The sequence below is a fragment of the Zeus faber genome, assembly GCF_960531495.2.
Source record: "Zeus faber genome assembly, chromosome: 20".
Taxonomy (NCBI): Eukaryota; Metazoa; Chordata; class Actinopteri; order Zeiformes; family Zeidae; genus Zeus; species Zeus faber.
In genome coordinates this window covers 19,009,361-19,036,456 of record NC_137207.1, presented here as the reverse complement: position 1 = coordinate 19,036,456, position 27,096 = coordinate 19,009,361, and the positions used below count along the sequence as shown (strand labels likewise).

At 47.1% G+C, this 27,096-nt stretch overlaps 1 protein-coding gene across 1 annotated transcript in view; it reads left to right on the top strand.

Moving 5' to 3' along the window:
* The first annotated feature begins 4,046 nt into the window (after positions 1-4,046).
* LOC307245394 (C-terminal-binding protein 2) overlaps positions 4,047-27,096 on the top strand; it is a 94,502-nt gene continuing 71,452 nt past the window's right edge. The window contains exon 1 of the mRNA XM_080020959.1: positions 4,047-4,407. The gene's annotated coding sequence lies outside the window, so the exon portion shown is untranslated. The remainder of the gene's footprint in view (positions 4,408-27,096) is intronic.

The following is a 27,096-nucleotide window of genomic DNA, read 5'->3' as shown; positions in this document are numbered from 1 at the left end:
CTGGGGGGGGTATAAAACATCTGCTAAATCCCACACATTCACTCCATTTACTGCGCCGCAACCTTTACACCACCTTTCCCGGCACCCATAACCTGCACGCGCGCACATCCTCATTGCAACCCCGGAGCCCATGGGCGCCCGCCTCCTGCGTTACGACGGCTGCACCGCGGGGGGATCGCACATTTGCGGTTTGGAAGTGTCCTTAAGTATTTGACAGAGTATTTTTCTTGTTTTGTAATAGATTCCATATACCCCCCCCCCCCCCCCCCCCCACCCGGGAAGCCTTATTTAGTCGTAATCTCCCGGCTCGCAGTGCACGTCATTATCCTCCTAAATTACACAACGTTATTACCGGAGTTGATCCATGTGTACCTCCTTGGGGGTGAAGGGGTGAGAGGGGTGAGGGAGACGAGTGAGAGGGGTGAGCGCGGTGGAGGGAGGGGGACGCCTGGCCGGCTTCTCCGGCACTGCCGGGGCTTCATTTTCATGTGCGGTGTCAAACCAATTTCACAAGTCCAAGCGGAACCAATGGGGCTCTCAGATGCTTCAGTCGCTCTGCCCTCCCTCCGTTGTAGAGCCAGCCTCCTGTTTAGTGAAGAAGGGCAGGACGGGCCGCGCGCGTGCGTGCGCGTGCGTGCGCGCGTGTGTGTGTGTGTGTGTGTGCGTTAGAGAGAGAGCGAGAGAGAGAGAGAGAGAGAGAGAGAGAGAGAGAGAGAGAGAGATTGGGAGTCATTGTGGCACACTGACCTCAGCAGTTACCTCACAATCTATGACATTATACAGGGCATTGCAGCGACAGAACTGAGGGGGAACTTTGAGACTAACAATGGGCCGAGTGCTTGACCCCTGTGCGCCCCCAAAAAGGTACGTTTGCGCTCGCCCTCCGGTGCCTTTTTTGGGGACTCGATTTGCCGGCGATTCTCGCGAATGCTGCCAATAACCCCGTAAAAAACATAATTTCTTTCTGGATGTAAGCAGGGGGAGGGGGGGAAATGGACGGTCGAAGGACGGTCGAGATGCTCCGCCAGAGCTGCCGCAGGGACGGAGCGACATGAAGGAAAACAACGGGCGAAAAGGGAGGAAAAAAAACAACAACAAAAAGAAAAAAAAACACATCTCGAACAAATGCATCCCTCGTCTACCACTTCACCGGCGGCGGCGGCGGCGGCGGCGGCCCTTGTGCTCGAGAGCGGCTGCTATTTCCATCCCATGTAAGAAACATGGCGGGGCCGCCACGCCTCTCAATAATTCATCCGCAGATTGATAGAAGTGCGCGTCTTCCCCGGGGGGGGGGGGGGGATGCCGCGGCAGGTGTGTGCGTTGCCGCTCCGTTCTCTCCGCCGGGGCCCTCGGCTGCGGAGGAGTCGGCCCCGCGGATTTGTGAGTATGGAGATGGGCGTCGGAGTTCAACATGAAAAGGTCTGCCTCGGCGTCACGTGGCGCCCTGCACCTCCTCCGCCGCCTCCTTCTTATATGACGCCGTGAATCTCAACCGCACGCCGGGGGGGGGGCCTCCTCTCAATGTCCGATTGGGTGGGGGTCGGGGGTTGGGGGGCGTGGGGGTTTCTAGAGTGTAGAGCTGAGGTTTCGCCCTTTGGGAAATCTGACGCTTGTACGGGCATTTCATCAGCGCTCTTGTTGTGTCGAGACTTGAATTGAAGGAAAAGTGGGCGAGGGAACGGGGCGGTTCCCCCCCCCGGATCTCCTTTCGGCGGTTCCGGGCATGGTGTCTGTAATATGTTTTGAGCGGGGGGCGGGTGGCGGTCGGAGAAAGTCTTCTCGGGGTGAAACGCCTTCATCATTCCTAACAACGGACACAATCAGAAGAATCTCATAACGTTCCCCCGATAAAACCAGAGCCGGTGCAGGAAAACAATAAAATAGCTTGATTGACCTTTCCCGCTCGAGTTAACATCCCCGACAACGGCACCGTCGCTATTTATTATTTCTGCGCCGCCGTACACCCCTGCAACTCGCACCAATTATCACACATATCATTTTTGTTTTTTTCCCCCGTTTCTTTTGTCAAAATGTCGGCGGTTGTTTTTGCGCCGTTGGCCGCCCGCCCTCCAACACGGAACGCGGCAGCACGCTGATGAGAGGTGGACAACGGTCGATAAGGCGGATCAATATCAGAGCATATGGGCGACCAGGCACTGAGTACAGAAACGAAAAGAGGTAAACGGGACGGGGGTAATTGCGCGCGCTGAGCCGCTCCCGTCGGCGCGCCGCGCGGTCGGCCGCGCCCCGCTGTGTGACATCACAAACCCCGGCGCCCCTGGCTTCAAAAAAATAAAAATAAAATCTCCGAGAGACGAACCCCAAGCACCCGGGGGCTTCTGGCTCTCGAAATAACGCGCAGTGCCTGCCGCTTTCAGCGTGTTGCAGGAGGTCCTTCGTGGACGGATGAAATATTGGGGTTGGGCGTTTGTTCTCCGTGCAACAAGTCTCAGAAAGGGCGAAATGGGGACGGGGGTTGTTGTTTGGCCTGGCCTCTGTCCTTCCCCAAAGCGCCCAAACAGTATGGATGAATTCACTATTTGATATATATTTTATATACAAGTGCAATTTATGCCAACACATTCCAATAATATGTAGTGATATTAAATTAGGGTGCTCACAGATAAGCCATTAGCCTGGCAAAGAAGTCGTACACAACAATCATAATCAACATAGTTGATATTGGGAATTACGCAGCACACAGCGGGGAAAGTCGAGCGATCTGTCTGAATCACCAATATTTATTTTGCTTGTCTGAAAGCCGCTTAGGATCATTTCAGAATGTTTTGCGCCCGGTCCCACGGGTGGCTGTAGGTGACAGCGCTTCTCAAAGGGGGGTCCGGGGGACCCCTGCCGGGAGGTTCCTTCTAGAAGTTTCACCCTTACTCCATTGACCAGACGCTGGCACGATAGCGAATGTGAAGTTTGACGGTTGCTATGGGTTGCTACGGACTCCGGTCGCCATTTTTGCGGGATCGGTTCCGTTCGATTGCTTGGAGAGACAGGTGAAATACAGAAGATGTACAAAAACCGAGGTTGGCTGCAAAATGTTCTGTGGCAGTTTTTCACCGAATGAGACTCTCCGAGCCGTCCTTTAATTCCAAAATGCCGACCGATATTCACCGTCAACGTCAGTCCCCCAAATATGGTGGCTCGTTCCAGCCACGTCACGCCAGCTTCACACTCCCTATTAGAGAATGTACCATAATAACTAAGTTTTTGATCCTGATTTGACTAGCTTGACCGTAACTATAGCAGGCGCCGTTCTGGAAGTTCGGACTAAACGGTATCTAACTACAAATATCCCCTCATATGGTGCGTCCCGGGGGGGACAATCGCAACCTCGAATTGGGATGGCGCTGCACCGCGAATCCAGAAGGCGTGTTTGCCACGCTCAGTTCGGGAGGGGAGGAAAAGTTGAATCGATCGAAGAGGAAAAGACAAACAAAGAGCACAAGCAGACAAACAAAGCGGAAAAACCAAACAAACAGGAGCTCCAACTTTATGTCCAACGACTTCCCCACTCGGCGTGAAAAGCCCTGCAGTTTGAGCAGCACTGCGCCCGCTCGCCCATGCAAATCCCTGGAGAATGACTGCTGTGTGTGTGTGTGTGTGTGTGTGTGTGCGTGCACGCGTGTGCCTGTGCGTGCGTGCCTGTGCGTGCATGCGCCTGTGTGTGCGTATGTGTGTGTGTGTGGGGGGGGGGGGGGACTGGCTTCTTTTAGGTTTATGTCATTGGTTTAAAACGACCCAAGACCCCGCCTTGATAAAAAAAAAAAAAGAGTTAGAGACTATGGGGAGAGAGAGAGAGAGAGACACACACACACACACAAAAAAGAGAGAGAGACACACACACACACAAAAAGAGAGAGAGAGAGAGAGAGAGAGAGAGAGAGAGCGGGCGAGCGAGAGAATGAACCAGTGGAACAGTTAGACAGACACCTACCTAAGTAGAAGACAGACAACCCCACGTCGCCTCCAAAACACGGACACCGTACCCCACGCGCCGCTGTAGCACGCGCTCCCTAAATTTTTTTTTTTCCAAGCGCCCTCCACCCTCCACCCTCCACCCCCTCCACCCCACACCCACCCGCGTCTCGCGCTCCATTTTTTTTTAATTTTTAATTCTTTTTTTTTTTTTTTTTCTTCTCCTCATCAAACAATCAACATCCAGACGGGCGCGCGGAGGATTAAGTTGGAAATAAAGGCGGATGAAAATAATAAAAATAATAATTATAATAATAATAATCACAACAATTAAAAAAAAACAAAACCCCCCCAAAAAACAACAACCCAACGTCGATGGTAGAAGAAGAGCGGCTGTCGCCGGAACGGATGATGTGTGCGCCCTGAACCCGGAGTCTGCTCTCCCCAACTTGAATTGAAAACATCGTTGAAAGCCCCGAGGTGAGGTGTGCGGTGTTTTTTTATATCCTATTCTCTACGCCCACGGTACGTGGGAGCGTGGTTGTCGTCGTCGCTGTTGTTGTTGTTGTTGTTGTTGTTGTTGTTGTTATTTAACACGGGGATGTGGATTCCTGCCCGATTTCGTCTCCGCGAAGCTCCGGCCATGTGTGTGTTCTGGTGCCGACGCGAGGCTCGATTCCGCTTTTTTCGGACTCGGTCCTCGACGAGTCGACTCGGCGGAGAAGAAGAAGAAGAGGAAGAAGAAGAAGAAGAAGAGGGGAAAAAAAAAAAAGATTCGTTCGACGTTCGCCCGCGCCCGCTTCAGGGGAGGGGTTCCGCCGAGTTACGGGGGTCGGTCGGGTCTCAAGTTGAGTTGCGAGTGGAGTCGTTAGCTTCCGTCGCGGCGGAGGGGACGCGGATCCCGGGAGATTCTCCCAGAGATGTTTATTTATTTTTTTGGCGGAGGCACGTAAAAGCGCGACCCACAACAAATTGTCCGCGCGTCTCAAGTTATTTCGGTGGAATGTGAAAGTGTAAGTCGGCCACTTTCGATATCGGTTGTGCCAAACGCATTCTTCTCCCACGTTAATTTAGCCCTCGCCTTATTATTTTAGCTTTGCGGGTCCATTAGCGACTCTTTGGCCGGAGGGACTCCGGGAGCCCGAGTCGTTGGAGAGATTCGTTCGCCGCGGACGAGTCGTTTTTTTGTGTGTCTTGCGTCACTACTAGTGCGTTCGCCTCACTGCGCCATGGAGGAAGAGAAAGGGGATGGTCGGCGAGGAAAGAAAAAACGCACCGTGGACATATTTCTGACCAGGCGAAAAAAAAAGCCCCCGCACCGCCTGCGAGTGTCAGCCCGTGGGATGGGGTGTTTTTCATCATTTGTCTCCCTGTCACCTTCTCGACTTGTTGTGTTGTGCATTGAGTTTCGGCAGCAACGCGACACGCTGTGTTTGTTTTGTCCAAAGAAATAGGAAGTGCGTGATGTCGTTCCGCTCAGTCTTTACACCGGTCTCCATTTCGTAGATGATAACCCTTCAAATTGGCTCGCCTCATCAGTTGCACTTTTTGAGTTTCGCTGGGGGGGGCGACTCTTTACCTTTTTTTTTTTTTTTAGAGAAACTCACAAGAAACTACCGCGCGTCGTCAGCTCAGACCGTGCGACGTAGTGCATGTGGCTGACAGGCACAGTTTAAAGTGGTAATCCGTGAGATTATTTCCCTGAAATAAATGTTCGATACTAATAAGACTCACATGCCATACTTCGTGTTGCTGGCACTCTATAAGAAAACAACCATTACAATTCATTGCGTTTTGCGCGTGCTCCTCTCTATAAGTTGCTTCCGTTGTTGGCGGCGGGGTCCGCCTGTGCCGGGAAGATCGGGCACATGCAGTCGCTTGAGGTGTAATCCACCCAACGCTATGATTTTATGGATCGTCGCTCAGATTTGTAATCCCAGCTGCAAATTGATTTCACTGTAGGGTGCGCAAGAGATGGTGTTGACAATTTGCGCTGGAGATCAATGGCGGCTTGTCACACACAATGTTTGAGGTCACGTTATCCAGGAGGAAATCAAATCCAACAATTGTTTGCGTAAACACAGTTCAGTGGAAGTTTGTTTTACGTTGCCGGGCTACTGTAAGATGCTTACATGGATTAACCGCTAATTGGCTTGCAATTGCTTGTTAATGACACACTCTACATTCTCCTTACACATTAAGTGGGCTAATTAATTCAATAATCACAACATTATCATCCTGGCAATATAATCATAGTGAAACATTAAAGTTGTCAAGTTCACAGCTCCTCCACATACATTAATTTCTAGTGTAGTGCGGTAAGTGAAGGTGCATTTCATTTTGTTAGAGTAAACATTTAAGCGCTCAATTATTTGATATGCAAAACTGAAATCCCCATTATGGAAATCAATACGTTTGTTGTCTCTCTGCAATCTGTTCGTATAAGGCAAAGTGAACAGTTGGCAGATTGGAAGTGGAGGCTGAAAGACAAATGGGTCATGCCCTTCATATTTTCCTGTGCGTGGCTGCGTGCCTGAGGCCTGCAGGAATACAAGGCCACACAGAGGTGTGCAGCGTGGACATCTGCTCTGTTGTTGGCCATTGTCAAGGAGCCATTTAATGTGGTGGGCAGCTCGGCACAAAGCTCCCTTGTCAGAGGGCTCCATTAAGCCGGCCCAATCACCAGCACTGCAGCAAAATGGTTATAACTCCCTCTGAATAGTATTCCATTCTTTGTTTATCGAGTGCAGGCTTAATTGGCTGTTTCGCAGGAGGATTACAATTTCAGTGAAAAGACAACAAGCTTTCTACATTTAAAAAATACACTTTTCACAAAACCCCCCCGCCCCCCACCTTTTTTTTTTTTTTATTATTACCCGAGGTGTCTCTCGGTGTCACTCCGTGTAATAGAGGAACGGCCAACCTGTTTCCACAGAGGAAATTGAACAGACTTAGTTACTTAGCCCCTTGAAGAGGCCGCCCTCCGTCATCCTCTGTGCGCGGCTGAGCAGCACCCTATCACTCAAGGCAATCCAACGCCTCCGAGGGGGACCTCTGTTAGCCCCGTGCAATATTTATTACGATCCATCATCCTGGAGACTCCCGCTCTATGGGTGAATAACAGTAGCCGCTAAGCCCTGCATTAAGAAAGTTCTCTTGCCAGCGACCATTAGGAAGGATTTATGGACGCAGCCTTCCCTGGGAGCACTGTGGAAGTGGGAGTGCACATGTTTCAGCGTCACACCCACTCAGTGGACACCCACTGGCCCATGGAGCCAAATGGCCGCCCCACGCGCGCCAAAGTTGAGAGTGAAATACTGCCGTGTCCTATCGTAGTTGCTCTGTTTTCATCCCGCTTCGTCTTCAGTTGCTCTGCTTGAGATTGATATTATTAAGTTGTTGTTATCAACCATGTAAATGTAGTTACAATAAGTAAGAAGGCATCGTTACTGGTGTTGGACGTTTGCTATTCTACCATCATTTGGTATAAGACACTATCACCAAATATTCAATAGGAAGAGCAGTGTCCAGGTGTGGGACTGAGCAGGAGGGAATTATTAATTAGTACAATAAACTGAAGGATCTTTGTAGATTAACAATAAATATCATAATCACAGTGTTGAGATTTAAATGGCAATACTGAATGATCCCCCAGCCATAATCAAAAGTATCAAGATCAAACTTCTTATTAATTGATTGATTAATCGATCAATTGGTTTATCACTCGAGGTGGTGGGGATATTTTTATTTCTTCCTAGGGTGCTGTTTTTGGGAATGTTCCTCCATCTCGACAGTTTACCCAACACAACTTGTTATGCCGATTTATTAAATTCACCACGGCTGCCGTTCGCTTCTTGCGCATGCCCGATCTTTGCATTCTTGCTGGGGAAAGGCGGACCCCGCCACAAACAATGGAAGAAGCGTATAGAGGAGTATATGCATAATGCAAATAGACTGAATGCCTGTTTCTTATAAAGTGCCAGCTACAAAATAATGTTAGGTTCCACTTTAAATAATTTTGAAGATGTAAGATGTCTCCAGTCGAAAAATAAATGGATTACATGGTTTTCATTATGTCGTGTTGACCCCAAATTAACAGTCAATGCCTAAAAACGTACTAGGTTGGAAAAAATGGCACGTCATTAGATTACAAAAAATCTGACGTGGCAAAAGCAGCAGGTTTCCTCGTCTGTGGAGTATAGATCTTGTTAGTCGCAGCAGCCTTAATAGTAGCATCGATTTGGACGTGAGAAATAGTTTTTTGGACAATTTTCTTGGACATCTGGTGCGAGCATGCTGTCAGACCTGATGAATCCTGACTCCCTCCCTCCCTTCCTTGTAGTTGGGAGTGTTGGGCTCAGCAAAGCTCAGCCTATCTGGGAGCCTCACCACTCCCTCAGTGTCATCATCTTTTCTATCTTTCGGAGATAAGATCCATGTGTTTGTGTCCACCCCCCATCCCCCATCATGCAATATAGAGATGGTTTGTCTCCCAGGGTTGAGAACAACGGTGGGCAGAATTTGGCGAAAGTGGGGCTATCGGCGCAGGGCAGCACCATGGAACCAAATGAATGCCTGACTGTGTTTCATTTAGTTCAATTTGAATATATACTTTTAGTCTCTGTAAGCAAAGACTTCTCTTTTTCTTCCTCAACTGTGTGTGTGTGTGTGTGTGTGTGCACGCGCGTGTGTGTGTCAGCGTGGCCTGGTTTTGAGCCCATCGAACAGGCTCATTATCTTCGGCCGCGGTCCAGATTGATTTAGTTGAAAGCCCGGGTGATTATGAAATGATTCAACCAAACATAAAGCAGGGAGGCGGACTTGAAGACAGGTGAAAGCTCAGCGTGGAATCCTCACCGATTGTCTTTGCATCGCTCCGTTCTCCTCTCTTGGCTCCATCGCTCCTCTAACCTTTAGAAAAAGGTATCTCCAAAGACACATTTTTGCGCATCATTACTTTTTTCTTTGCATTTCAGTTCCCCTGGGGAGCTGCGTGTGTGCCTTTTAAAACCCTTATAAGAAGAGGAAGAAGAGGTGTGTGTGTGTGGGTGTGTGTGGGTGTGTGTGGGTGTGGGTGCGCGCTGAGAAAAGGGGGTTGGGGTGGTGCCTGTCTCCTTTCCCTCTGACACCGCTCAGTCTCTCCCCCATTTGATATCATTTCTTCCTCGGCGGCAGCGTAAGGGGTGGAGGATAATTGGAGCCGCGGCAATGTCTTTTTGGTATTCTATTCTTTTTATTTTCCACAGGGAACAGGCTGAACATTAGACACTATTCGCTGCGTTACACAATGGGGACTAGATTCTAGTGATAGTGGCTTGTACAAGATATCCATAGTATTCTGTAACACATACACCTATCAGCCACAACATTAAAACCACCACTAATAACTAATATAGTGTAGCTTCCCCTCGTGCCGCCAAAGCAGCTCTGACCCGTGGAGGCATGGACTCCACAAGACCTCTGAAGGCGTCCTGTGGTATCTGGCACCAAGACGTCAGCAGCAGATCCTTTAAGTCCTGTCATGAGCACACTACACAACTTTCAAAGTCATCAGATTGCTGTACTATTCACACGACACAACTTTCTGTCTTGTGATCGTGGAATCTTGCAGTCCTGTGGTTTGCACACCACGTGACTGATCCTCCACCCCACCCCGCGTCTGCTCTCATTGGCCGTAACTCGTCGTGTCACTCCCAAGTCGATCCCGACACCACCACATATTAAACCTGCTTGATGTCCCGCCGGCGTCTGCGAGCCATTGGCGAACAGTCGGATTGCGTTGTGAGCAGTTCCCGCCACACGCTCGTCGCCCACAGGAGCGCGCTATGTTTTTCCTCCAATCTGGGGCTTTGCGCGGCGATCTCCAAAAGCCTGTCGGCGTGCGGGAAAATCAGGCCAGAATCACTTAGTCTGAACTTGACGTAAGTTGTGAGCTGGGGCACCCATGGATCGGGCTTGTTGTTCCAGCACATCCCACAGACGCACCGTCGGATTGAGATCTGGGGAATTGGGAGGCCAAGTCAACACCTTGAACTGTTTGTCATGTTCCTCAAACCATTCCTGAACAATGTTTGCAGTGTGGCAGGGCGTATTATCCTGCTGAAAGAGGCCACTGCTGTCAGGGAATACTGCTACCATAAAGGGGTGTACTTGGTCTGCAGCAATGTTTATGTAGGTGGAACATGTCAAAGAAACATCCACATGAATGCCATGACCCAAGGTTTCTCAGCAGAACATTGCCCAGAGCATCACACTGCCTCTGCCGGCTTGCCTGGTTCCCAGCTTCCCATAGGGCATCCTGGTGCCATCTCTTCCCCAGGTAAACAACGCACACGCTCCCAGCCATCCACATGATCCACTTCCAAAGAAAATGTGATTCATCACACCAGGCCACCTTCTTCCATTGCTCCATGGTCCAGTTCTGACACTAACATGCCCGTTGTAGGCGCTTTCGACGAGTCAGCATGGGCACTCTTACCCGTCTGCAGCTACACAGCCCCATACGCAGCAAGCTGTGATGCACTGTGTGACACCTTTCTATCATAGCAGCATTAACTTTTTCAGCAATTTGTGCTACAGTAGCTCTTCTGTGGGATCGGATCAGACGGACTAGACTTCACTCCCCACGCACATCAATGAGCCTCGGGCTCCTTGGGTTTTGTGTATTAGACAGTAATGGGAATTAGTCCGCTATGTATGGAGTTACTGTGTGTCTTCATCTGTAACAGCGAGGGGTGTAACAATACACTCAGCTCACGGTTTGGTACGATACGTGGTTAGAGGTTTCACGGTGCGATAGTTAGAAATGTTTAACAAAGTTTGAATGGAAATAAATGTGACTGTAGAAAACAATGAATTCAACTGCAACTGTTTCCTATCGATTCTTCTTCTATTTTTTCTTATTAGGAATTTCTTCTGTTAAATGGCTCCGCTTTTAAAGCAGATTTTTCAGATTTAAATTCCCATTACTTGCTCTTGTATTTTCCAGCTCCACGGTGCATATAGTCACCTTCTTGTGTCGCAAACCTTTGTGCCATGATGCATTGATGACCGCTTAGTGAATATGAAATTACCCGGGTGCTCACCGTGAATGCGGTCAAGCTTTATTGGAACCGCGTGGGATGCACGCCGGAAGTCAAGCAAGGGTGCGGTGCAGCAATTACAGTTATTAATTATTTTCTCACAACTTAATACTCCTTCGTTTAATGCATATTAATTGATGTGCGCCCCAATCCTTTCGCCGGCATAATCCACCAAGGATTTCTCAAAGGCGAGGCACAAAAGCCTTTTTTTATTATCTTAAGGAGGAAGTGGTCTTTTGGGATGCGGAGGGGCCCCCGCTCAATTGTGCGGCACATTATGAAACAGACGTAACTGAAATGAAATTACAACGTATCATCGGCGCGGTAAAGGATCCTATTGAATAATTACCTCGGCAGAGTCATTGTTTGAATGTCAGACGCGTACTATTGCAAGTGTTTCGTGTGAGTCAGAGGAGGAGTGAGTGTGTGCGTGGGTGTGGGTGGTGGTGGTTGGTGGTGGTGGTGGTGGGGGGGGGGGGGGGGGTCATTACGAAGGCCTCATGTGAGGAAGTAAAACGCAGTTTCAAGGTTAAACGTGTGAAGGCCAAATGTTTAGGGAGGTTGGATTAATTTCATGTCCTGTAATGTGATTTGCAGTATCTCCCTCTCCTCCTCGGCTGCCCTTGGATTCCTTTTTGAGGTGCTCAGGCCTGATGAGTGGCGAGTGATGGGGCGTGGGGTGGGGTGGATCACAGGGGGGCTCGTCCTAACTACAGCCTGCTTTTCTAAGTGTTTACCGAACTACTAAATGGAATTATGAGAGATGGCGAATGCTTACAAATTTCCCATCATTCCCCGGCCCCTGTGTCATTACTGAATACAAATTCGCCGGTTATCCCGCTGGTGTGTAGCGGAAATGAGCCTTTCTTCATGTACAGCATGTATACACACACGCACACGCACATGCACATGCACACACACAAATACAGGATGGGGGTGGTTCCAGGAAGATCAGTGCATCATTAATTCCAGGGTAGGCGAGGCTATGGAGAATAAGGTTGGGGGTGGAGGGGAAGGAGAGGGGTGGTGGTGGTGGTAGGGGAGTGGGGAGTGGTGTAGTATCACCACGTCGCCGAGAATGAGATTCCTCTCCGTGTGCATTCTGCTCCAGAAACAACCGCGGCAGTCCTATCACTTTCCAATCTGCCGCTTATCTGCACACATCTGTATATCCCCTCAGTTAATGAAGTTCGTTTGGTTCACTCGCCTTTTTTTTAATTTTTTTTATTTTTTTTATTTTTTGGCGAAATCTTGAGCTAATACTTGGATAGGATCGTAGCAATTTCTCGCAACGTCATCAAATATTCATGAGCGTGTACGGCCGGGAAGCGAACCTCGAAACGCGTGCGATTGAGGCCAGCGCAGGTTACCGGTAAGCGTTGGTCAGCAAATGCGGTCCGCTTGAATTTAGGTTTCCCTCCTTTTATTTTTTTTAAGGTTGCTCGGCTGGATGAGATTAACGTCCTCATTGGCTTCCTGTTATCAGGCTCTCTCTCTCTCTCTGTTGTACAGCCTGTTCAGCTCGCTGGCGTCGACGTCATGGTTTTCCTCACGGAAGGCGCAGGCTGAGATTAATTCTGTCCCAGGTGTCAGTTTTGCAAACATGCCTCAGTGTTTCCAATTTTCCCCTCACAAGGGGGTTCTCACATGGCGTAGTGGGTAGCGGGATGAGCCGCTCAGCCTTTCATGCTAACAAAACAATAGCGGAAGTCGTTTCTCATTTTTCCCCCTTCCCCGCCCAACTGTGCATTCTGCACGATGAACTTCCGTCGCTTCAGGTTTCACCTTTTTTTCATTGTCGGGGGAAGCCTGTGCGTCGCCCCCCGATCGCTCCCCTCCCCTCCCCCTCCCCGGCCCGAGCTCCAATCTGATGCGGTGCTTGAAATGAACCCCGCGGCCCACCTGAAGTACACAGCTTTGGCACAACCGTTGACCAGCAGAGTAAACGGACCCGTCACATTATCTTGCCTCGCCCCGTTTCAGCCTTTTTCTCTGTGACTTTCCCCGCTCTCCCTATCGCTCCCTTTCCCGATCTCTCTCTCTCTCTCTCTCTCTCTCTCTTCTCCTAGCACCCTGGTGCATGGCTCATTGCTTATGTAATGCCTCTCAAACATTTGTGCATCATTACGGGAAGTCGGGCATGCCAAAATTGTGCAAAATTTCCCTCCGTGCACCCCATAGAGGTGGGACAGATGGCGACCCTCGTTCCCAGTCTTGTAAACTGCTTGTGACAGGAGCGATGGCAGATACGCAGCTGAACCTGGGCAACGCTAACTGAGGCATTACAGGCAGTGGCGGACACAGTTGCGTGCGCACTCATCAGGCTGATGTCTATTACAAAAGGGTATAAAGCATCCCAATTTGCTTCCCAATGTGGTAGTTTGTTTGTTATTTTTGGTAGTTAATTATTGCACACTATTGGTTGATTGCACACGGATGGCGAATTCGATACCATGACGTTGCGAATATACAGCGCCGCCCACCTCCACCTGTGATCCAGGTTGCATCTCGACGATAATGGAGGCAATCAGATCCTGGCAAAAGATCATCCATCATGATGTTAAAGAAGGTGACCCCGCGGTTGTTTTCTAATTCAGCCGTTAATCACCATCACGGGTAGACTGTCGGGACACTTTCACTTTGTTCCCTTTAACAACTCTCTGGGCAGAGTCCATTACCGCGTAAACAGGCAGTGGAACACACAAGCACGTGGATGGAGATGTCCAGCGCAGAGCCCCCAGAGGTGGGATCAAACGGCGGACCCTCCTGATGATGAGGGATGTTTATGGCTGGCACTCCATTACCGAATAGGCTCCTTCCCCGCTGGCGCCTAATGAACATCCACCTTGTGAAATGGTCGCTCCAAAGCCTTGCAAAGAGTTGAATTACTGGTCATTTTCATCAGAACGTGCTCTAATCACTCTTGGCGGTGAATGGGCGATAAGGGCCATTGATGGTCAGAAAGAGGTTTTTTTTTTTTTTTTTTTTTTTTTTGGGGTGGGGGGGGGGGGTTCTTGGCAAGGTGACTGGTTTATGGGGACATTATCCATGTTGATTTTCAATAAATCTCCCAGCTCCGTATTTCCCTCTTTTGTATGTTAATGAAAGCCAGTTATGTCCTTGGAGAATGATATTTCAGGCCTTAAGTCTTCTTCCCCTCTCGGTACACAGCAACGCCTCCTCCAGATGTCCCCCACCCACCCCAGGAGGTTGTGAGACACAATCAAAATGGTTCACAGTACACGAGCACGCACTTACGCACGCACACACACACACACACAGGGTTCTTTTACTGGCCGCGCCAACAGATCGCTGTTATGGAAGACCTTTTGGGCTGTAGAGCAATTGTATGTTGTTTCTAGCGAGTGGAGTTAAAAATTACTGACAAATAGGGTGCTGTAGGTGGGCGGGAGAGAAAGAACAACATCTCCAAAAGGGGAATGTTTTTCGGAAACCACAGACAATGTACCATCTGCACACGGCGGGGTGTATGAGCGACACTGCCCCACTGCTGTGAGGAACTATTGCATTGTTATTAAATGGCTGCTGCCTCACTGGCAACCGCGTTAAAACCTCAGATCCTTAACATACAACAGCCCCAATGTAAATGGATGATGTGTGGGGGGGGGGGGGGGGGGTAAACCCTTAAAAGAGTGGGGGGGGAAAACAAGAGCAACAACAAGGCAGACCTTTTGGATATGCTGACAGGATCTGCAGCTGCAATGGCAGAGATTAGACGGCGATACAAACTTTCTTCAAAATGAAAGGACAGGAATAAAGCTCCCCCCCCCCCCTTTCTTTCTTTCTTTCTTTTTCCTTTTCTCTCGTTTTACTCTCTCTTTTTGCACTTGCTTGCCGCGTCTCAAGAAATGCAGATTTAGCAGCTGAGTCGGTTTAGGAGTTTATTTATTTTCTTGTCGTCGTACGCTCTGCTGTATTGTTGTGGGTTATTTTTTTGTTGTTTTTTTAAATATTCGAACCCCTCCGTGTCCGTTATTCCTTGGGCCGCACCTGTAAAGCGCCAATAAGCTTCATGTTGTGAGTCTCACTGAGATGACCTATTTTTCAAGGGAGACCTAGGCCAAATGAAGTATAAAAAAAAAAACCATAATGAATATATATTTCTGAATACACTTTGCACCCGGGACTCTTTTTTTTTTTTTTTTTTATTTTTCCTTTTGCAGTCTGCAAGTCCATAGCTACTGTCGTTTTGAACTGGACTCTGTGTCCTTTGTGCCCATTGAACTAATGGCAGAGAGTGCATAAAATGCTGCTGCAGAGTGAAAATTGATTAGCTGCTCTTGCTCCCTCTCACCCCCCAGCAGCAGTGATATGGCTCTCAAGATTGCACATTCCACTACGGTTTCTTGTTATTTTTCTCTGGGCCACAGGTTAATGAAGACTGTGCAAGATGTCGCTAATGAACACTCAATCAGTGCACGGTAGTTTGATATTTTTAGCTTGTGCTTGTATTAAAAAAAATAAAATAAAAAATACACATGGTGACATTTTCAGGCATGACAATTAGCAAATTAAACAAAGTCTTTAAAAATGTTTTTTCTTTTGAGCAACTGGATTTTGAGGGTGAAGCTTAAGCAATGCCTGTTGGTGCCCTGCCCAATAGAATATCAGCTTTAAATGCCAAGTACAATCTGTATAAGCTGCCAAGCCTCTCTGAATAACAGAGCATGCAGTACAAGACAATAACACAACTGCAGTGTTAATGTACAGGGATACAAGATCACGTAGTGCGGTTGTTCATTTAAATTAGCCTGGTGTTGGCATCATTTGGTATGCCGACGGTGTAATGCGTTTACAGTGCGCAAGTGTAAACATCCCGGCAACACAATAAGGCCTGAGACCTGTCTACGCACGGCCTTGTCTTTTGGTGTCGAACTGTCTCCCGTCCACACTGCCGACTCGGGGAAAGAAAGAAAACCTGAGGCCACAACCGTCACTCCTGGCAAACAGGTTTTCCACCGTTTTCCTAAGCACTTTTCTGACGAGCGAGATTACCAAAAAGGCACAAGCCAAACAGTAAATCTGACGACAAAAGCGAGCCAGATTTTTTTTTTTTTTGTTGTGCTGGACGACAGGATGGTGTGACCCACGTAACAATCATATGTCACCAGTTTAAAAGACCCGTCTTCCTTGCATATACCACAGCACGAAACCTATGGAACCCCATTTGAGTCAATATTAAATAAATTAATACATACGTGAATGAAATAAATCCTGAAATAAATACATTTTAATATAAATAAGTAAATATAGTTCAGAACATTTTTATTTTTATTTTTAGGAGGACGTTTTTCAAAAGACTTTTTATTTATTTCATGGCACTTATATTTTATAATGGCACATTTCCAATCCTTAAATGCAAATGAATGGGGTGTGGTTATCTCTCAAACTCAGAGCCGGCGGAGAGATGGGGGAACGCTGCACTGCCGTTGGCGCTCTCCTACACAACAGTGGCGGTTGCTGAGAGCCGGTCCTCAGCTCCCGTCGCCCCCTCGGTTGGATCGAGGGGCCAGTAGTGAGAGGGAGCCGGTCACGGTGGAGGGCCACCAACCGGTTCCGCTTGGCCAGCCGCGCCCTGTTCACCACGTCCAACAGCTGTTCTAGCCCAGCGCGAGGGCCAGCCCACTGGCTCCACAGCTCAGGGGGAGAGTGGTCCTTCTTTGAGTAGACCCACACCTGAGTCATAGGCCCGCTTTTGTTGGGACCCGGCTCTGCACTCCTGCAGCGCTGTACCCCCGGTCGATTTGGTGCTCCCCCCCCAGAGCCGGTGGTGCGGGGGGGGGGGCCCAGCCTGGGCTACCCCCACAACCTCTCCGCAGCCACAAAGGGTGCGGGAGGTGCACCGGTTGACCAGGCAAGCCTAAATGGGCGCCGGGTCCTGACAGAAGCGGGACTACGACTCCCGCTACCGGGGAAGGGACTTTGCACCCGGGACCCAGGTGTGGGTCTGCTGTCTGGACAGAAAGGAGGGCCTCTCCCCCAAGCTGTGGAGCCAGCAACCACTCCCCGTCCTACCACTGTTGCGGCACCACCATCCTCTCCGTTGGCTCTGAATCTGTGCGATAACCATGGCATTATGAAATAAAAGTTTTTCAAGAAATTAATAAATATATTCTTTTGAAAAACTTCCTTTTTAAAAGAAGAATTTAACTATATTTACCCATTTACATTTATTTGTATATTAATTGCGTCATTTATTTATTTCAGGATTTATTTCATAGACTTATTTAATTGTGTATTTATTTAATTTATATTGACTCAAATGGCGTTCCATAGAAACCAGCGTTTTTAAAATTCATCCACTTTGAAGAGCGTCCTCGAAAAACAGGGGGGGGGAGGTGAGTTTTCAAATTTATTGGGATGAGTGCAGACATGGCCACATATACCTGATATTGGATAGCGAGATAAGAGCGATTTGCCTTTGCTTTTGAACCAACCCAGTGTTCTACCAATAACGAGGTAATTGAAAGAAACTACAAACCTTTTTACAAACACATGAGCAAACGCTTGAGCGGTGGCCGCCGATGTTGCAGTCAAGTGACTCCGTCGGATCGGCGGCGCAGGCGGGTTTCTCTCTCGAAACTCCGGGAGAAGAAAAAAGAAAATTGGGGGGGGGGGAGGACCGTGAAAGGGGTGTTCAGCGAGGGCCCATAAATATGCATGTGCATTCAACCTCCTCTGTTTCCCTGACAAAGTTTCAGAGGCCCCGCTTTGAGGAAGCCGTCATCCAGCTTGACGGAACCTGACATTTGGAAAGGTCTGTGAGGAGGATTTGTTTGTGACAGCATCAAATTAGAGAGAGAGAGAGAGAGAGAGAGAGAGAGAGAGAGAGAGAGAGAGAGAGAGAGAGAGAGAGAGAGAGAGAGAGAGAGAGAGAGAGAGAGAGAGAGAGAGAGAGAGAGAGAGAGAGAGAAAATGGCTCCTGCCTATTTAAATGTCACTTCAGCAAGGTGAATTTTGTAGTTGTTGTTTTCTTTTTTTGAGAAACATAACATTTGAAATACTTACACCGAGGGGACTACTTTTTGCCATCTGTTTCTCATTCTCTCCCATTTTTTATTTTCCCATGTCTTTATTTCTCGTTGGCTCCTGGCAGCGGGCTATGAGCTGTTCTTTCAAAAAAAAAAGAAGATTTGCCAACATCTTGACAATAACAACGAACCCGTTTTGTTTTGTCTTTGATAGGGACTGAAAACAACTGATAGGTTGGGTCCCATAAGGATTTGATGCTTCTGTTGGACTAGATACCACAGCGCAAAATACATATAAATTACTGCTCTCCCACTCTCCCTCTCTCAAAGCGGCAGAAAAGGTACAAGGAATAAAGACATAGCCCTGAGTACAATCTGGGGGAGGGAAGCGGCTTAATATTTGCATACACAGGAAAAAATAACCACGATAGGCACGGAGCAAATTTTCGGTAAATCTTGGAGCGATTTCACTTACGTAACGCTGGCTCTATGCAAGCAAAACCCGCGATTTCCTTTTGGCCCTCAGTGCACTTAAGAGAGCAGAAGGGGCCTGGCCTGGTGCTGACCTTTTTTATTTTTTTTTTCAATTAAAAAAAACCCCAAAAACTATTTTATTATTATTTTTTTTTTAAGAGCGATGGGTAGAGCCAAAAACGCAGAAGAGGCCCTCCCGCCCGCAAACAACGACAGTCAAATGTCACTCAGGCGCAAGGGCTGAGGGATGGCAGCTGAGCGCTCCCATTGAGCTCCCAACAATAGCCAGGATGAGGAGCGTGGTGTCTAGAGCCCCGTATCTCTCCTCCCTGACAAAACGACTGATGACACCGTTGGATTATGTCCTCACAAGCGATGCCAGCTGCTGGAATCAGATGACAAGTGCTTCCTTGTCGACGAGTCTCAATCAGCCGTCGGTGCGACCAGCTGCAGGCTCATATGTAGTTGGAATATTCATCAGAGGTAGACGGCGGCTGCAAATATCAAATGATACGTCCTAAGTGTGGGCCGGGCGTGACAACCCTTTTTTCCCCCGAAAGGCGTTTGCCCTTTTGCCCGCCTTTTTTCGTCTTTCGCCTTCTGCTGTGACATATTTTATTGAAGAGCCGCCCGCGAGCGCACCGCGAGCTCTCGGGGCGATCGCCAAGTGGAGCCGTGAGAATGCAGCCTCCCCAAACTCAGACGCCAGGCAAAAGGACCGAGCTCCCATACCGAACCAAGCGGGGGCTGTTTAAAGTCTGCCTCTGCAAACAGTGCATCTATTTGAACGGAGGCATTTCCCATAATTAAACTAATGCATAGAAGAGTATGCCGGGGTGGCTCCTCTGATTAATGGAGCAATTACATAATCCATTACACTGAATTATGAATGCGCTGATGATGAGCTCATGTTGGGTAATGATTCTTTGGAGTTTGCCTGCGTGAAATATGAAAGGAGAGAGCAGGAAGCAGGAGGACCCATCCCTGTTTGCAGATGCTCCTCAAATCACCGGGGGGTTGGCTCGTAGATGTGAAAGCGGCGGATGGGGGGACGACCCAACACCCAAAACCAACTGTGTAACTTTGAGAGCAGTGTTACTAAGATGTGAGTGCTTGTACCCCTAGGGGTACTGCAGGGGTACTGCAGGGAGTACTCAGAAAAAAAAGTTGGTTATATACTATGTTTAAAAAAATACATACCATGCACATAAAGTACATAAGTTATTTTCGTTTTCATTTTTTTCTCCCAATGCCATTGAAGGGGGATCTCGGCTGAAAACATTTTTTAGAGGGGGCACTCTACTAAAAATGTTTGAGAACAAAGTGAGGGCTCTAACTTCCCTCTGTAGAATCAAGATAAATGTACATTTCCTTGTGACAGAAATAGATGCTGTTTTTTATTTTACAGTGGTACCTCGACTTACGACTGCATCTACTTACGACTGAACCAAGATACGAGCAGCGATAGTCGCGAAAATTAGTACCGACTTGCGACCGACTGCTCCAAGTTACGACCGTGGAAATTTGCAGTTGGCGCGTCGGCGGCCAGTCAGCGGCCAGTCAGCGGCCAGTCAGCGGCCAGTCAGCAGCCAGTCAGCGGCCAGTCAGCGGCCAGTCAGCGGCCAGTCAGCGGCCAGTCAGCAGCCAGTCAGCGGGCGACCTACATGGTGTGTGCACGTAGTTGGTGGATTATCCATATTTTTTTCATATTTACTGTGTTTGTGCTGTGTATTTTGTTTATTTTCACCCTTCATGATGAGCCCTAAGAAGAAGGATGATGCGAAAAAAAGGGCAATGATTCCCATTGAAACCAAGAAGGAAATCATAGAAAAAAATGAGCGTGGTGTATATGGGAAAATATGCTTCGACATACGACTGTTTTAACATACGAACGTTCTTATAGAACGAATTACAGTCGTAAGTCGAGGTACCACTGTATTACATTTTTTCAAAGCAAGGCAAACCAATTCATGAATTGGACAGAAAATGTATCTCTAAAAGCAAAGCGATTAAGTCCAATATCCACGTCACATTTTTTAAATCTCTCTCCTCTAACCCAGTGAATGACTCATATCTTTCTTTATAGGCTCAGATAAATTTTTTTGACTCACTGACTCACTTACATTTAGAGAAACATCTGCTACGAGGTGTGTGTGTGTGTGTGTGTGTGGGTGTGGGTGTGTGTGGGTTTGTGTGGTACCTGCCTCTTCCTCACCACCTGATCTTGATGTGGTATCAAAGAGGTACTGGAGCTGCTATTTTGAAGCTGCCACTCCAGGCATCCGTTCTTGGTGGCTTTACTGAGAGCACAATCAATTCCTGAGATTGAATCTTTACTCAAAGTCCGCCTGCCCGCACGTGCATCTGAACCAGGTTGTTTTTTCTATATATAGATTCATTGTTCGGCCAGGGTTTAACCCCTTGGCCGTAACCCCTCTTGGTGGAACCAAAAGCAATCTGCAGTCGTCCGACATAAGGTCGCTCTTTGCATAAGATCTGCTGAAAGATTTAGTTTGGAAGTGACATTTTTTTAATTTTATTTTAGATTTTGTTGAAAACAGGCATCCAGATGTGCGCCTGTGTTGATACAGCTTTTATTTCTTTTATTTTTTTACTTGCACACAGTACAGGGTCCATAAGTAGAATTACACCATTGCGTCGTTGGGGCTGACTTAAAAATCGCGTACAGTGTGCAGCGCTGTTTTTAAGGCCCCAGACAACTCAAAATTAGGATTTTTCAATTCCTTTTAGGCCCAAATAGTGTACAAAATTCTTCCCTTCCTTGCTGTTTTTAATATGTTGCCACTACTATGCCTTTGTGCTGTGACTAAAAAATGACAGACAAGTTTTTTAGCCATGTTGCACTTGTGTAAATGGCAGCCTGTTGACAGTGTTAATAAGTAAGTACACGTGAGGTTCAGATAAATGGGTTTCGATGCTGTGTATATACAGTATAAGGAGGGAGCAATAACATTAATTTAACATTTGAGCAATTATCGGTCCGACTGATGACTGCAGTGACATTTTTGAGATCATCGTTATTTCACTGATCTGCTTGTTGATAAAAATATACGTGCATATGTTTATGTGGCGCTTGCATTTGTTTGACGCAGCCACCGCTCCCTGAGCAGTTTTATGGTCTGGCTGAATGTGTCGCCTGCAGCATTATTGTATTGGTGAAAACTTGGGACGATGAATAGATCTGGCAATCTGAGCTGGGGGATGCGATAAAGATGCATTTTCTTTTAGAGGGCGACATAAAGGTTGTTTTTCCAATGTAATAAGAGCATGCTGAAGCTGTAAAACGAACTCGCTTATGACATTCCCTCTCTCTCTCGCTCACATAAAAAATAAAGAGCACATTAACAATATAGGCACAATAATATAATATTGAACATGTCAAGACTATGACACAAGATAGGCTTTGCTGCAATTAAAGCAGCAATCAGTAACCCTACAGTTTCTGAGTGCAGTTGCACTTTTACATCGCCGTCGTTAAACTCCGCCCGGCGTCCGGAGAGAGTTAATTTTACCGAGGCAAATTTGAACCTTATCGGTCACGTTTCGATAACAGTCAACAAACGCAGGTATAACGTCCCCTGCACGGGCCTCGCCTCGGAGCCGTGGGCGGAGTGCTCGCCGCGGCGCGACGAAAGCGAGGGCCGCTGTGTGCCGGCTGAGGTGAGGTGGCATCGCGGCCCTGTGGGTGCCGTGCGCACAGCTGGCCCGTCTCGCCGTCGGGGAGGTGGAGCGGTGACGCTTGGTCGGAGCGTTATTACTGGACATTTTGACCGGCAAGTTTATAATTTATCTTTTATTTTTATTTTTATCAGTTTTACCAAGCAAAAAAACCCAACGTAATTACCGCCTAACCGAAACCCTGAGCCAAACATCAAGCAAGTCCCGTAAAGCGCGATGTGCTTTTGGTTTTGATGTTCAAAACCACTTTTCCTACTTGGTTTCGAACCGGAACACAAATGTTTAGGGCTACGCCCAAATATTCAACCAAGCGGTAGTCGAAGAGAAGAGTTTATGTCGACTAAGTTTTTCATTGGTCGGTTGGTCGCTGAAAAAAACCCAACCTCCATTCAGGAGCTGCGCCTTGTCAAATTAACCTTAAAAACCTGTATGGCTGGACCCGTGTAGGAAACGCTAGAGGGCTTTTAATTTGAAACAAATTATAACAAAAATAAATGTTCAATCTCCTTGCTGATTATTCCAACACATTCAGAAGAATAATTACAGCTTTTGATGGTTTGCCGGTAATTAACAGGCGGCTCGCTTTGCCGCACAGCGCTTGTTAATTTAATTTATATTTTAAAGGCTGGTAATAAGTTATTGTGTTGGTGTTACTGATAAATTAACAAAAGGTTCCCATCCCCTTGCTTGTTGTTCCCACACATTCAGAACAGGGATGTTCCTCACAACCGACGTTGAAACAGAAGTTTAAACTCAGACTAGTCTACTGGTCGAAATGTCCGAAAACAATATTGCGTATACTGGGAATGCGCCCGGCGAGGGGAGCTTCCGTGCGCCACCTTTAAGTGCAAATGATGTTAATATGTAATGTAAATGTGTACGTATATAAAATAATAATAGGGCCTAATAAGTTTAACCAGTGTAATGTTTAACCGGTGTGGTTAACAGGTTGCTCGTGTTATTAGGTTTTGTATTTATCTGTAATCTAGCACAATGTTAGTTATAACATTCGATCTCAGTCCTGGAGCTCAAACCATTTTCTGATGCCCCAAAAACATATTAAAATAATTAAATGCATTTTTATAACCGTGCCCCAATTCGACTAACTGTCGACTAACTGCTTGAACTGACGACTAACAGCTACGTCTTTAGTCAGGGGCAGCGTTCGGGGGGTTCGGGCGATGAAAGAGGTCCCATTCTCCATATTACAAGTCAGTGTACTAGTCAATGTCTTATTTTAAGGTTAAAAAAAAAAAGTTACATAGCGTTGCTTTAATGTTAATAGACATCAATTTGCCTGTGTTTAGTTGTGTTACTGTGAATGTTATAATAAAAATGTCAAAAGGGTATCAACCGCAAGTGAATATCTGTCCCAAATGGGGATTATTCGTCCTGTTAAATACTGAAAACACTGCAAAAACAGTGAAAACAACATTGGCTTTCAAAGAAACTGTCAAAGAAAAACAAGCCTTGCACTCGTCTTCATCCTTGTCGTCACATGTCCCTCCCTCTCCCCTTCTTCTTTTTCCAGAGACAAAAGTGAGATTGTATTCGGAATTTTAATAACAGTGTTTGTTTATTTATTTATTTTTTCATTCATCCATTCATTTATTTATTGATTTATTTATTTACAAAATAATGTACAGTTAAAGTTAATCAAGTTTTGATAGAAATGTAAAGTTCCCCGTCAGACCGAAACTGCAGCTTCTAAATATAATTCTCAGTCTCGCTGCTTTCTGGATCTGTGTTTAGACGGTGAAATGGTAAAACTGTTGATTTCCGACTGCGTTTTCTTTCTCTTTTAGTTCCTTCTCTCTTGCTTCCCTTTGGTTAGAATGACGCTGTGTTTGAGTGGACCAGACCTCTAAAGGAGAAGTCGTATAGAGAACTCTCCAGTTTTGCAGGCGTCTCACAGCACGCACGACAGACTGTTTTTTCACACGACCTTTGCACCCTGAAGGGTAAAGTTGGACGATCGCCATGAATATTTGATGGCGTTATTACCTACTTTTGCCTGTTTCGCAACGGTAGGTTGGCTCATAACGTGGGCGCTTCAAATATTGTTTTTTCTCAGACAGCTGTTTTTGCTTAGATGTTTTGCGTGCCAGCGCACCCTTGGCAAAAAGATGCACTCAGAACAAGGAACAAACAAAAAACGCAGACCCTGTGTTGGATTTGGTGGCACGTCCCCAACGCGAAACCATTCCCCCGGACGCCCGGCAGTTTGCAGAGCTCCGCGACGACGGTGGGAATAAAGACGTGTTGGGGAGTTCGACTTTATTTCCTGATTCGTTTCGTCCCTGCTGCCGTGTGAAATGGCCACAAGTGGCACTCAAAATGGCCGAGCCCAATATGGAATTGGGGTCAATGGGTGGATTAAAAAAAAAAAGTGTATATGTATGTGTGTGTGTGTGTGTGTGTGTATATATATATATATATATATATATATATATATATATATATATATATATATATATTTTTTTTTATCTCCAATCATTTCCATTGAAGGCCGTGATCTTTCTATATTTGCTGGATTACATGAAGTGCAGATATGAATTTGTCAAATGCACTGGAGATATAAGTGATGTTTTCAGAAATGGTTCTCTTACCCTCGGAGGTGATTGTCGTTATCATAGCGTCCTGTTCAACCGGCACAGACTATCACTTTGGGATATGGAACAAATTTTCATTTCACCCGTCAGCTATATTCAGTTGATTGTTAACAACAACCAATGACATTATGAACCATACGAACCCAAAAACTCAGCTGAAAGTCATTTTTAGTGCGTCTCCAGTGGCGCTGCAATCGTAGATTTCCCTTTCGCACATCCTGCGAAAGGGACGTCACCGCCCTCGCACACTACACGGCCCCCAAATTTGCCGCCCCTTTGCCCCCTTCACTTTTAGCTGTTTGCGAATCGGCGTAGCCAGTGCTGCTTCTTAATTGGAACCGGTTCCAAAATGTGCGAAACGGGCGATTCCTTAAGAAACGTGCACTTCTGATTTCCGCTTTTCGGAAACCTGGATACCTCGGCCCCTTTTTCTGTTCATGCTCGAGTAGAACGAACGACCAGCCTTTTGACCGGCTGCTCTTCACCTCTGTGCTGGGGACTGGGAGTGGTGGGGAGAGAGAAAGTGTGACGAAGTTTTGCATAAGAAAGCAGTTGTGCTGCAAAAATCTACTCGCGACACGAAAAATCTTTTTATGCAAGGGCTGCAGGAAAAAAAGCTGCAGTAAAAAGCTATTTTCATTCGCAGTCACGGTGCCTTGGAATCAGCTCGTTCTAATATTAAAGTGTCTGAGAAATTGCGAGCATTCAGGTTATGCGGTACGAGATGTGGAGTATTTATTCCGTGTGTTTTCTTTCAGCTGCGTGTTCACAGAGAAGCGCCGCCTCGCCGCCGGTTTTACGGCGGAGAGCTACCGGCGGGGAAACGATTCATCCCCGCAATAAAGGGCCAGTTGAGCACAGGCGCAGTAAATGAATGTCACCGAGCAGCGACGAGGTTTATCCCAGTTTATTTGAACAGTTGAGCGAATCGAAATGAACAGGGAAAGCACCCTAAGATTGTAGAACTTTTTTTTTTTTTTTCTTCTATAAATCCCAATATATATATTTTTTTGCTTTTAACAGCTTTTGGGGGTTATTTCGTACCCACTCAATATGACACACATCAGAACATGGGTCGGATAATTGGGTTTCGATCTGCATAGTTGGTAGCAGAACTGGAATCAATACGTCCCAATGAACTGATCGCCAACCCTAACACGCAGTGGAACTTCACTTATCGAAATCCTATGGGGATGACATCGAATCCATTGAAATGTGTTTAATTTGTGTGCAAAACACCACTCTCTGGCGCTGGTGTGAGTGGAGTTCAAACCTGATGTCAGTCATTTTTACTCCTCTACTAAACGCGTCCTACTGTATAAAATCATCTTAACTTTTTTATTTTTATTTTTTATTTTTTTAATCCTCGACACAGTGCTTTCTGCCACAATATCTCACGCTTGTTTATTAAACGTGGCCAATTTCTTAAGTTTGGGAAGGTTGACATCTGTTGTTTTCCAAGTCCGTGTCTACAGCGGGCATTGTGTGGATGAGGACGTGCATCTGTGTTAGTGCCGGTTCATTTGAAGTTCAGCATGTGAGAGCGTTTTCCTAGGTAAACAAACCAGCCGGGCTGACTACTCCCAGCCGAGGACACTTATCTGCTTATTTCCGAGGGAGAAATTCTCATCTTGGTTTAACGTAAGATCTCTCGCCGCCTTTTGCTCGCTCCCTTTTCTTTTCTCTCTCTCTCTCTCTCTCTCTCTCTCTCTCTCTCTCTCTCTCTCTCTCTCTCTCTCTCTCTCTCTCGACAGGCACGAGGGTTTGCTTGTTGTTGAGCGGGGAGCGACGGGTGCAATTAGTGCATGAAGGACGAGTGGGAGTGGTTTACGGGGGAGACTACCTTTACCTCAAGTATAAAGAAATAACTTTGTTTTCAAACTAAGTGTTGGGGGGTGTGTATGGCTGGCTGCAAAATGTTGCTGCCATTGGTAAAAACTGGCCACTCTGTTTATTAGCTTTAGGATAACAAAGTTTATAGGTTTTTATGATGGTGTGTGTGTGTGTGTGTGTGTGTGTGCGTGTGCGCACGGTGATGGCAGATCCGTTAATTTGTTTTTCTGGTACGTGCTCGGCAACGAAGCCCCGCCTTTTGACTCATGTTCAGAAACCTATGCCTCTCCATAAGAATCGAGTACTTTTCCACAGTGGCTCTGGCGCTGCCTCCCAGACAGCGCGGCTCGGACTTTTCTCCGGGCCTCTCGTTGTTGTTGTGAAATGTGATCAGTCAGCTTCGTTAGAGCCAAGACCGGGAGACGTTAAAAATCGGAGGGGGGGAAAAAAAGCAACCGGCTCCCGGCGGTGCCACCC